The sequence below is a fragment of the Rutidosis leptorrhynchoides genome, chromosome 3 (genome assembly GCF_046630445.1).
Source record: "Rutidosis leptorrhynchoides isolate AG116_Rl617_1_P2 chromosome 3, CSIRO_AGI_Rlap_v1, whole genome shotgun sequence".
Taxonomy (NCBI): domain Eukaryota; kingdom Viridiplantae; phylum Streptophyta; class Magnoliopsida; order Asterales; family Asteraceae; genus Rutidosis; species Rutidosis leptorrhynchoides.
The window spans coordinates 78,570,827-78,583,653 of record NC_092335.1 but is presented as its reverse complement, the minus strand read 5'-3'; positions in this window follow the sequence as shown (position 1 = coordinate 78,583,653).

Genomic DNA, 12,827 nt, shown 5'->3' with positions numbered 1-12,827 from the left:
AATAGAATTCAATAGGTTTCATTATTTCATAGAAACTTGAAAATATTTTTCTCTAAACTCTCTCAATCGATTTACATATATATATTTACTCCGTATTATTTCAAGATATTATTAGTATACATAAAATATTACGACGGAGTGTTGTCCGAGTGATTTCGAAATTGTTTTTCGAGTAGGATAGGATTAAGGAAATTATGGGTTATAGCTATGGAGGTGATTGAGTATGGTTCATGGGTATGCTCGTGAGGTCAATATAGTGTTTATCATTTCCGTTGCGTCTACGTACCTTTCCTGCAATATTGAATCTCAATATTGATACGTGAGTATTCATAATTTAACTTTTACATACTAATAGTGTATCCCTGACTTGTGCTCGAGTATTTAGGATTATGCATGCTTGTACTTTTGATATTGCCCTTAGACAGGTTAGGTTGAATCTTGAATTAGTTACACTTGCGGTTGAGATAAGGTATAAGATATGCATGTCCTTGGAAAGCTAACGAAAAATTAAGAACTTTTCCTTTAGATATCGAATGGTTTCGATGAACGGATTAGAAGTTATAATCAATTGAATTTTCGATATTTTTATTAAAAATGATTATTATTATCGTCGTTTTTATAGTCGTTCTAGTTTTATCTTATTATTATCATTATTATTATCTTTATCAATAAAAGGGATTTATCATTAAAAATTATTTTTTTTATTACTATCGTTATTATCGTTAAAGTTATAATTAGTATTATTATTATTATTATTATCCAATTATCATTATTATTATTATTAGTATTATTATTATTATCATTATTAATGTATATATATATCATTATTTAAAAATGGTTATTGTTATTGTTATTATTATTATTACTATATTATCATTAAGATAATTATTAGTATTATCGTTAATAATATTATAGTAACTATCATTATTAATATTAGTGTAATTAAAACAAATAATTGTAATACCTAAATATTTTGATTACTATTATTATCATTATTATGAACACGATATAAAAGACGATTAAAAGCTATTAAACGAAACGATTAGGAAATAATGAGTAAGAGTATCATGATAGAATTAAAATATTATAAGATATTAATTTAGATAAAATTATCGTTCTTATTATTTTTATCATTACTATTATTATTAAAAGTATCGTTAGTATTAAAACTATCATTTTAACAAAAATTATCATTTTAATAGAAATGTCATTGTTACTATAAAATATCATTATTATTATTATTTTAAATAGAATTATTATTTTAAAGATAATATTAAAAATTATCGTAAATATTAAAGTTATCATAATTAGAATTATCGTTTTATCATAATGTCATCTTAGTAATTATAAATATTGATATTTTTATAATAATAATTATTATTACAAAATAATACAACTTTTACTTACTATCATTATAGATATTATTTTATCAAATAAATATGTGATACAAACAAATTTTACTACGTGTAATAACTTACTTTAATAATATCTATCATATTATCTTTATGATGTTAAATGAACCCTATAAATTTTATTACTTAATATATATAAAAGTATATTTTATTATATAAATTTAATATAAAATTTATTTATTAATAAATAAATTATATTAATTACTCTAATAAATCTTTTAAAAATATTTAAAAATATAAAACGACGATATTTAAACTATATATTAATCATGTATAGATTTTTGGAAATTATTTTGAGTCAAATTTACTTTTGTTGACTTTTGCATATTAGTCTCGAGCATTAGGATTGTGGTACACTATGACTTGACCTAATTTGTTAGACAAATATTGACCAACATATAAATATATATAATTAATTTAGGTTCGTGAATCCGAGGCCAACCTTGCACTTGTTCAATGACGTTATATGTATTTTTACTACGAAATACAGTATGGTGAGTTTCATTTGCCTTTTTACCCTTTATATTTTTGGGCTGAGAATACATGCGCAACTTTTATAAATGTTTTACGAAATAGACACAAGTACGTGAAACTACATTCTATGGTTGAATTATCAAAATCGAATATGCCCCTTTTTATTAAGTCTGGTAATCTAAGAATTAGGGAACAGACACCCTAATTGACGCGAATCCTAAAGATAGATCTATTGGGCCTAACAAACCCCATCCAAAGTACCGGATGCTTTAGTACTTCGAAATTTATATCATGTCCGAAGGAGGATCCCGGAATGATAGGGGATATTCTTATATGTATCTAGTTAATGTCGGTTACCAGGTGTTCACCATATGAATGATTATTTTTGTCTCTATGCATGGGACGTATATTTATGAGAACTGAAAATGAAATCTTGTGGTCTATTAAAATGATGAAAATAAATGATTATGATAAACTAATGAACTCACCAACCTTTTGGTTGACACTTTAAAGCATGTTTATTCTCAGGTGTTAAAGAAATCTTCCGCTGTGCATTTGCTCATTTTAAAGATATTACTTGGAGTCTTTCATAGCATATTTCGAAGAACGTTGCATTCGAGTCATCGAGTTCATCAAAGATTATTATTAAATCAATTTATAGTTGGATAGTGGATATTATGAAATGGTATGCATGCCTGTCAATTTTCGATGTAAATAAAGTTGGTCTTTTAAAAACGAATGCAATGTTTGTAAAATGTATCATATAGAGGTCAAATACCTCGCAATGTAATCAACTATTGTGAATCGTTTATAATGTATATGAACGGGTCCTTTCAGTTGGTATCAGAGCGGTGGTCTTAGCGAACCAGGTCTGCATTAGTGTGTCTAACTGATAAGTCGATAGGATGCATTAGTGAGTCTGGACTTCGACCGTATCTGCATGTCAAAAGTTTTGCTTATCATTTTGTGTCGAAAATTAACTACTTATCATCCTCAGGAAATTACCTGCTTATCATTTTTAGTCTAAGACACGTCTTGCTGTATTGATTGCATGAATAGTGTATAGACAAAAATTCATATCTTAGCATATCTGCTAAATCATATCTTATCGTATCTGTTACTTTAAACTTTGCCTGACATATCCCGCAAAGTCCTCCGTAATCTATGAAATCTTTTGATCTATATATATATATATATATATATATATATATATATATATATATATATATATATATATATATATATATATATATATATATATATATATATATATATATATATATTCTATGTAATTAGAATACCATCCGTTAGCCAAAATCATTTCATATCGGAAAAAAAAATCCTTTATCCAATCGTACGAAATGGAATTCGTCATCAGTTCAAGTCACTCAGATTCCGAAATGGAATCCCATTCAAGCTCCGAAAGCAGTGTGATCGGAATAGATCAACCAATCAGTCATCACCTATTCTGGATGAATTGGAGATGGGTTCGTAGCCTCCTCAATCATTGGAGACAAGAAGAAGGTGATCCCTTCCATCCACCACATTGCCCTCTTGATGAAGAACCTGAAGCACTTACCGGCGAACCTGTCCGAAACACCATTTTCTCGCTCATTTCCAGAGTATCTCGTCCGAACCGACAATCACCCCGGTGTTATAGAAGAAGTCAACGAGCTTCGCGCTCGGGTAGTGGCTTTGGAGAATATGGTGCAGAGATTACAAACACCAGCAGCAGCATCAGCAGCATAACCAGTACCACCATCATCAACGCCAACAGTACCATTACCACCTCCAACCACAACCGCGTCGTAAACCTCAACTTCACAATCGGTCCCACGAGCATCAACGTCATACGCACCATAGATACCAAGGAGTACCAACAACAATAACTGACGAAGTATTAATTCATAACTTCATTGGAGAAACATTCCGCGGCGATTATGTAATCTCTAAAGTCTTAGAGATTATCTAATCTAGTCCTAACCATAAATCAGTTAAGCGAACCAAAATGATGGAAGGAAGAGTAGAAACCCTGACAAAAATGGTGTGTGATTAACAAGCTAAACTTGCTTTACCAACAACATCAATAGTACCATCAGCGTTACCAGCATCGTCAGTACAGTCAACATCCGAATCAACAACACCGATAACATCACAAACTCCGTCAGTTCAAGAATCACTGTGGATATCATTACGAATCAATAACGTTTTTATTGTATCAACGAGTTATGAAGAATTAACTCATTTCCTCTGAAGAAATTATATGTATATTATATATATATATATATATATATATATATATATATATATATATATATATATATATATATATATTGAAATAAATCTTTCAGTGCTAAGCTATTGTGTGTGAATCTTAACTACTCGGTTAATTCATATTACAAATATGCAATAATGTACGTCCTTCGGCCGCAACTTAACCAGTGTTAACTACAATCTCTGTCGCAATTCAACAAATTCCAATTCATAATAAATCAAGTATATATTTGATTTTACACTTTCATCATCAATGTACCCGAAACTTTTCAGATAACATCATTCGTACTTTGCGAAATTCACAAGAATTCCACGAACCGAACACCATACATCAACAAATAACGAAGTATTGATTCATAATTTCAATGTCATTAAAGAAATACTGCGTAAAAGTTATGTACTTTTTAAAGCCTTTAGGGATTATTCAATTCTAGTTTCAACCGTAAATTAAATGAGTTTAATTTAACATTAACTCATTAAATCTATGTTACATCTGAAGAAAATATACATATATATATTTTCATAAAGACTGTAATAAAATTCTTTTGTACAAAATATTAATTGTGAAATTTTTTTTAACGGGTAGGTAATACCCGAGAGATATATAAAGTCACAATTAATATGTTACATTCTTCGAATCTGATTCAGCAAATCATCCATTATACTCCCTACTTTCACAACAATATACATTCTTTTATAGAAATCAAAACAACCATACTCATTCAAAATTTAATTACATATTCTGATTTTGAAATCTCAAAATTTAACTTGAGATATGACCAAAATCATCACTCTTAGATCCTTACATCTTTCACAAGCTATATTTTGACTTCAAAACTGTGTTAGAACATCAAATGTATGTTAACGATTACAATCTGTGTTCAAACCCTTCGAAAATTTCTGAAGACACTTCGAATGATGAGCAATCGAGATGATGATCCAACCACATGTTACCCACAGTTATGTACCCGAAAAACTCTTGAAACCAAAGTAAAAGTTTAAACAACGTATCCGCGTCATATTCTTTGGCATTTATTAGCAAAAATAACTTTGCGACTCCTATTCAAAGTAGCCAGTTTTGTCACAGCTCCAGCAAGTCAACTTCGACTTTTCAGTCAGACTAACCTTATTATAACCTTGAGATATACACCATCGTTACCAGGGAACCTTTTACATTCCACCATATTATTAGCAGATGTACCAACAACTTCATTACCCTTTGACTTTAGCCTCTCCAAAAAGTCATCATAATTATTCATTGAAACCCCATCATTTACTCATTTGCATCTTGTAATGAGAATTGCCATACGAATCATTGGGAATTAGCAATCAGTATTTTGAAATCTTGGAGCATGTCTGCGCCAACAGTTATATGTGTATATATAACGTCTATCTTCTGGACTTAATTTGAATGTGAAGTTTCTGAAAAACACTCCGAACTACGAATTGGTTCTCCGAAAATGGAAAAAAATGCTGATGAAGCAGCAAAAACTATAAACGACTTTAAATGGTAAAAGCTGGATGATAATGATGAAGTGTGCTGGCAAAGCGCAGAAAAAGAGAAATTTTGGAACTGGAAAACGGATTGAGCAAAGTAGGAAGGAGGCTGTGGACAAATTACAAAGACTGAACCTGACTTTAAAGGATCCAAATGATTCAGTACCTGCTGAAGTCATTAACGAATACCTTGCTCCTGACTCTAAACCCTTGCGGACAATATTCTTCATCATCCTCTGATATTAGAAATTCTAAAATATCATCATATCTTTCATTATAAATATCCTCCATATTTCTGAAGATATTTTCTTAATTTTTCTTATTTGAAATCATTTACCTCTTCGCGCTATCTGTATTACATCATAAAAAAAACTATTTTAGTTTCTAAATTCTGAAAGATTCAAGTTTAAAATAGGAATATTTTGAAGTAGTGTTGAGAACTGAAGCATGAATTAGTATAATATAATGACACTTGATCAATGTGATTATATTACAGTAGGTCATGCTGAGTTTCTAAATGGAACATGATGATTCACAGATCATAACATCATCATGTGCCATGTTATACGACTCTTGTATTCTATTTAACCTCTAAAATATCAAGAAAATATTTCTTGATGATTCGGCCTTTTTCAAGGTATTCTAGTAATTTGACAAGTCAAGATCGTGCCATCACAATTTCTTTCCTAGAACATTAACAATGTTCATTCCGAAATTCATATCTGTGAATTCTGGACCATTACAAGCGGTGCTTAATCGCAAGAAGAAGAAACGAAAGGACAAAACTCCGAAATAGAAATTGGGGTATAAATTGCAGCAAATAAAAGAGAGCATTAACTGTGAATGATAATGATTATAGAAGACAGAAGCAGAGACTTTGAAATATAAGGGAACATATAAAGCCCAACGACAAACCAGAAATTATAAACCATATATCGATGCATATAGCAATATAAAGACACGGGAGAACTAGAAACACTATAAACCCAAGAGTATAGTAGAAGTAAATAGATTCTTCCGGCGGTAGATGAAAAAGAAGAATGACCGATATGAAAGTTAGAAGTATATCGAGAATCAGAGCTGGATGGAGCATATTGATGAATACTTTAAAATATGAGTTGAGGGGGAAAGAATAAAAGGTGATGAAACATGACTAGGAACTTAGAAATCAACAGATTTAACTCACACAGTGGCAGAATAAGTGAATCAAACCCTCTAGTGAATAGGTTAAGTTTTTTTTTTGATTAATTTAGTCAAACCACAACTAAATCAAGTGTGATTAGATCAACACCTAGAGCTATTATTCACCACATGGGTGATTTGGACTGAGAGAGAATCGGAGGAGCTCACTAGATCTGAGTGTGTGTAACAAATAAAAGGCTTAACCTAAAATGAAGAACATAAGACTTTATATACCCCTGCTGTTGACTCACTCATACGATTCATTCATCACACGTACGAGTTGGCTTCATCAGCCGTACGGGTGATCACTCACTCGTGTCTTCTCATTTAGGTTGTAATTGTGACTTAGCTCAGCATCATCTGTGCGTATGAGCCTGTCAGCCGTACTAGTGAGGCTTCACTCGTACGTCTGACTAAGTCTAACATAGTCAAATATCTAAATCTCATTCCTGCAGTTCCTGTAACCACATACAAACACAGGATAATAATGAGCAATCATGGTGGCCTGTAAACTGTTGTACCTGCAATGGACGTGGGTAGATGTCTAGGGGCTTGCATAAAATGCATCAACAGAAGGTGTGAGTTGTAAGGAAACGAAGGAGGTGAATTTATAAGAAAATCTCTGACAGAATAATTAAAATGGACGATCGCATTTAAAGCGGATCCTAATTTCCTTGATTACCGGAGAGTCAAATCTTATTAAGAAGATTTTCTTCAAATCCCTTGAAATATGGGAATCAATCATATCTACGTCAAATGATAAGATGAATCTACACTTACTCATTTCACTCTTCTATGTTAGCTTCATTCGTACTCTTCATATAAATGGATTGTTTATCCAAATTATTCGCTGATGATAAAACTCTAATTTTCAGCCCGTATGTATCATGAAAACATACTTATTATCATTCACGACCTTTCCACTTAAATTTCGGGACGAAATTTCTTTAACGGGTAGGTACTGTGACAACCCGGAAATTTCCAACCAAATTTAAACTTTAATCTTTATATGTTTCTGACACAATAAGCAATATTTGTTAAGTTAAATTTCAAGAATTTTAAACTATGTTCATACATTCATTCAACCTCGACCAAGTTCCAACGATTCACGAACCATTAAACGAATATGATTATATATGTATATGTGTATATATATTATAACTTGAAACGTAAACAAAATATTAGATTAAATACTTTATATGATTGTATCTGTTTCAAAATGTTTATCAATGGAATTAGAAGATAAGATCAAATGATTGAATTATCAGATATATTAAATTATGATTACAAGTCTCTGTTGAAAGGCCCACGTTGATTTGAGAAATCTTTCCATTTTAACAATATTCGGAAAATGGTAAAGTAATTTATAAATAAGAACAAATTGTCAATCATTGAGAACTAGACAAAGGATAGTGGAAGATTGAATCTCATAAAGACTCGATTGATCTATTTAGTTTCAAACGTACAAAAACGTTTTCAATTTAAAAAGAACTTTATTATTAAAACGTATATAACTTTTATAAATATCTAGAACCACTTTTGACAACTCATTACTTAACTAGTATGATAAAGATAACGATATTTATATTTTATTTTATTAAATATATATAACAATTTAAATTAATATTATATATATTTATACGCGTATAATACGTACATAGTTTTATACTTTTACTATACTTAAACTTTACCTTTACTTTATTTTTACTTTACTTTAACTTTAATAATTCACTTTAATAATTCATACTTTAATAATTTATACTTTAATAATTCACTTTAATAATTCATACTTTAATAATTCACTTTAATAATTCATACTTTAATAATTCATACTTTAATAATTCACTTTAATAATTCAAAAATCTATTATAAATAGAATTCAATAGGTTTCATTATTTCATAGAAACTTGAAAATATTTTTCTCTAAACTCTCTCAATCGATTTACATATATATATTTACTCCGTATTATTTCAAGATATTATTAGTATACATAAAATATTACGACGGAGTGTTGTCCGAGTGATTTCGAAATTGTTTTTCGAGTAGGATAGGATTAAGGAAATTATGGGTTATAGCTATGGAGGTGATTGAGTATGGTTCATGGGTATGCTCGTGAGGTCAATATAGTGTTTATCATTTCCGTTGCGTCTACGTACCTTTCCTGCAATATTGAATCTCAATATTGATACGTGAGTATTCATAATTTAACTTTTACATACTAATAGTGTATCCCTGACTAGTGCTCGAGTATTTAGGATTATGCATGCTTGTACTTTTGATATTGCCCTTAGACAGGTTAGGTTGAATCTTGAATTAGTTACATTTGCGGTTGAGATAAGGTATAAGATATGCATGTCCTTGGAAAGCTAACGAAAAATTAAGAACTTTTCCTTTAGATATCGAATGGTTTCGATGAACGGATTAGAAGTTATAATCAATTGAATTTTCGATATTTTTATTAAAAATGATTATTATTATCGTCGTTTTTATAGTCGTTCTAGTTTTATCTTATTATTATCATTATTATTATCTTTATCAATAAAAGGGATTTATCATTAAAAATTATTTTTTTTTATTACTATCGTTATTATCGTTAAAGTTATAATTAGTATTATTATTATTATTATTATCCAATTATCATTATTATTATTATTAGTATTATTATTATTATCATTATTAATGTATATATATATATCATTATTTAAAAATGGTTATTGTTATTGTTATTATTATTATTACTATATTATCATTAAGATAATTATTAGTATTATCGTTAATAATATTATAGTAACTATCATTATTAATATTAGTGTAATTAAAACAAATAATTGTAACACCTAAATATTTTGATTACTATTATTATCATTATTATGAACACGATATAAAAGACGATTAAAAGCTATTAAACGAAACGATTAGGAAATAATGAGTAAGAGTATCATGATAGAATTAAAATATTATAAGATATTAATTTAGATAAAATTATCGTTCTTATTATTTTTATCATTACTATTATTATTAAAAGTATCGTTAGTATTAAAACTATCATTTTAACAAAAATTATCATTTTAATAGAAATGTCATTGTTACTATAAAATATCATTATTATTATTATTTTAAATAGAATTATTATTTTAAAGATAATATTAAAAATTATCGTAAATATTAAAGTTATCATAATTAGAATTATCGTTTTATCATAATGTCATCTTAGTAATTATAAATATTGATATTTTTATAATAATAATTATTATTACAAAATAATACAACTTTTACTTACTATCATTATAGATATTATTTTATCAAATAAATATGTGATACAAACATATTTTACTACGTGTAATAACTTACTTTAATAATACCTATCATATTATCTTTATGATGTTAAATGAACCCTATAAATTTTATTACTTAATATATATAAAAGTATATTTTATTATATAAATTTAATATAAAATTTATTTATTAATAAATAAATTATATTAATTACTCTAATAAATCTTTTAAAAATATTTAAAAATATAAAACGACGATATTTAAACTATATATTAATCATGTATAGATTTTTGGAAATTATTTTGAGTCAAATTTACTTTTGTTGACTTTTGCATATTAGTCTCGAGCATTAGGATTGTGGTACACTATGACTTGACCTAATTTGTTAGACAAATATTGACCAACATATAAATATATATAATTAATTTAGGTTCGTGAATCCGAGGCCAACCTTGCACTTGTTCAATGACATTATATGTATTTTTACTATGAAATACAGTATGGTGAGTTTCATTTGCCTTTTTACCCTTTATATTTTTGGGCTGAGAATACATGCGCAACTTTTATAAATGTTTTACGAAATAGACACAAGTACGTGAAACTACATTCTATGGTTGAATTATCGAAATCGAATATGCCCCTTTTTATTAAGTCTGGTAATCTAAGAATTAGGGAACAGACACCCTAATTGACGCGAATCCTAAAGATAGATCTATTGGGCCTAACAAACCCCATCCAAAGTACCGGATGCTTTAGTACTTCGAAATTTATATCATGTCCGAAGGAGGATCCCGGAATGATAGGGGATATTCTTATATGTATCTAGTTAATGTCGGTTACCAGGTGTTCACCATATGAATGATTATTTTTGTCTCTATGCATGGGACGTATATTTATGAGAACTGAAAATGAAATTCTTGTGGTCTATTAAAATGATGAAAATAAATGATTATGATAAACTAATGAACTCACCAACCTTTTGGTTGACACTTTAAAGCATGTTTATTCTCAGGTGTTAAAGAAATCTTCCGCTGTGCATTTGCTCATTTTAAAGATATTACTTGGAGTCTTTCATAGCATATTTCGAAGAACGTTGCATTCGAGTCATCGAGTTCATCAAAGATTATTATTAAATCAATTTATAGTTGGATAGTGGATATTATGAAATGGTATGCATGCCTGTCAATTTTCGATGTAAAGAAAGTTGGTCTTTTAAAAACGAATGCAATGTTTGTAAAATGTATCATATAGAGGTCAAATACCTCGCAATGTAATCAACTATTATGAATCGTTTATAATGTATATGAACGGGTCCTTTCAGGACATGGCCAGGGCCTTACAGATATATACTCCTGGTGAGTTGCTATTACCCGATTGTACAAATTTGATTCATTATGGTAAAAGGGTAGATAGTAACTTTGACACTGACGCCATTTAGAGGCGTATGTCACATTTTGATGTTTTCACACGAGCAGGAGGACACTCCTATACACATATTGACAGAGCCGAGCTTCGTATTATTCATAGATTTTTGGCTAACTCGATTACACAGAGAGGTCATAATAAAGAAAAAATTACCTTACATGATTTATTCTACCTAAAGTGTATTCGGGATCCTAGAAGCTTTGTCAATATCCCTTACTGTGTTGCTTTTTATTTATCTAAAATGGTAGAGGGAATGCAGGACGGGAGTATAATAGGAGGAGGTATTTTTGTTACTCTCATTGGAGAGTATTTAGGTGTTGATAGGAACCAAGGGGGTCCATTACAGCTTTGTAGAGATCAGGTTGAGCCCTTAGGATTGAAAGTTTATGTGGGTGCTAAGGTATTGAAAAGTAGACGTAACCAGGCAGTACCCTATGAGGGATCTCATCCTCAGGTAGAGAGAGGCTCAGACGAGGAAATGGAGGAGGCAGAAGACATTAGGGATGTCTTTCGAGATGCTATTCTTGACGTCCACGTTCGTATAGATGAGGAAGCAATGACGAACGCGGCCAGACATAGTATGTATGAGCAGTGGAACTCCGAGCGAGTATACGAGGATTATAGGCGACGCCAACACGATAGCTGGTTAGTTCATCAGCACCAAATCATGAGCCAGCTATCATATCAGGTACCAAATAACTATGTACCTACTCGACCTGCTCATTTTCCGCCACATAGCCCCGATATCCGACCACCCTTTAACCGGTATGACTATAACCAAGCCTATCAAAACACCTATAACCAACAATGGAACCCACCTGACGAGATGAACTAGAACCCATATCCAGACTGATTTAGTTCCATTTGGTTATTTATATGATTTTTATGTTTTTATCTTTTTACTTATTCATGTTTAAACTTATGTTATTGAATATACTTATGTAATCTTTATCATTTTTATTATTATTGTGTACTAATATTTCACATTTAGGATTTGAAAGTGGGATATTAAGTCCCATTTCAAATTGTCATGCATGTTTATATTTGTATGTATGTATATTGTAAATTATACAAAACAGGGTAAAACAGCGCATTTTCAAAGACTGGCATTAAGTTCAGCAAAAGCTACTAATTTTGACGACAAGATGACAAATAAATGTGATGTAACAACAGACGAAATGAACAAATGATATGCACCATTTATCATTCAGCAACCAAACACCAATATGTTTGGAAACTTTGGTAAAATTTAATCATTTTTACGCTAATCACCCTCAATAATTTAA